Source organism: Pelodiscus sinensis, chromosome 22 (genome assembly GCF_052426305.1).
Source record: "Pelodiscus sinensis isolate ZL-2025 chromosome 22, ASM5242630v1, whole genome shotgun sequence".
Taxonomy (NCBI): Eukaryota; Metazoa; Chordata; order Testudines; family Trionychidae; genus Pelodiscus; species Pelodiscus sinensis.
Window position 1 is genome coordinate 27,123,920 of NC_143073.1, and position 1,081 is coordinate 27,125,000.

Genomic DNA, 1,081 nt, shown 5'->3' on the forward strand with positions numbered 1-1,081 from the left:
CAGTGGGCGCAGGATTCCGCCAGGGCCCCGCGCCGGGCGAAGACCCCCCCCTGTCGCACACGCTCCCACCCCGGCGTCCGGCTCGCACAGGACCGCAGCTCCCCGCGGTTCCGCGCACGTGGGGGCCCAGCTTTGCACAGATTAGGTACGGAACTGAAATGAAGTGCACGCGCACCTCCCCCCGTCTCCCTCCCCCACACGCACAAGCACACGCACACCGCCGTGTGCCTGCCAGGCGGAAAGTTACATAAACACGCACCCTGCGCACAGGCAAATACAGACACACTGGCGCCCACACATTCGGAAATGCGCAGAGATACTTGAGGCGCAGAAATGCGCGCTCAGAGATATTGTTGGTGCAGAAATCCACGCACAGAGGTACTGGTAGCGCAGAAATGCGCGCGCAGAGATATTGGTGGCACAGAAATGAGCGCGCAGAGATATTGGTGGCGCAGAAATGAGCGCGCAGAGATATTGGTGGCGCAGAAATGAGCGCGCAGAGATATTGGTGGCGCAGAAATGCGCGCTCGCGCACACAAGTTTCTCCCGCTTGGTAGGCGCGGTGCGCGCTGACTGCGGCAGCGAGGCGGCGGTTTGCTCCCTTCAGCGAAGGGTGCTGTGTGAACTGCTAGCGAGGAATCCCCGGCGCCGGCCCCCTTCGCGCGTGGGGGCAGGGCAGGCGAGAGCCGGGGACCCGCCAGGCGGCTGCAGGGCAGGTCGGGACCTGTCGCGGGCTCCTTCGGGGGCTGCTGCGGGGCAGCTCTAGGAGCGGAGCGCCGCGCTGGTGGGGTGCGGCCCCTGCAGCGGGCGGGCAGCGCGAGCCGGGCTGGGGGCAGGAGGGGGGGCAGCTGCGCTTCCCCTCGGTACTGATGGTCCCGCGCGGCTCCGGGGCCGGCCCATTCCTGGGACGCTGTCGAGAGCCCCGGGAGCGGCCCAGCTTGGCGCTGCCCCCATCCGGTCTGCAGCGCCCTCCCCGGAGTCGCCCAGCCTGCAACCGTGCAGGCCCTGGGCAGCCCACCTGCGGGAAGGGCAGGGCGGGGCAGGGCTGGACCAACAGACCGACTAAGGGGGACACAGGGAT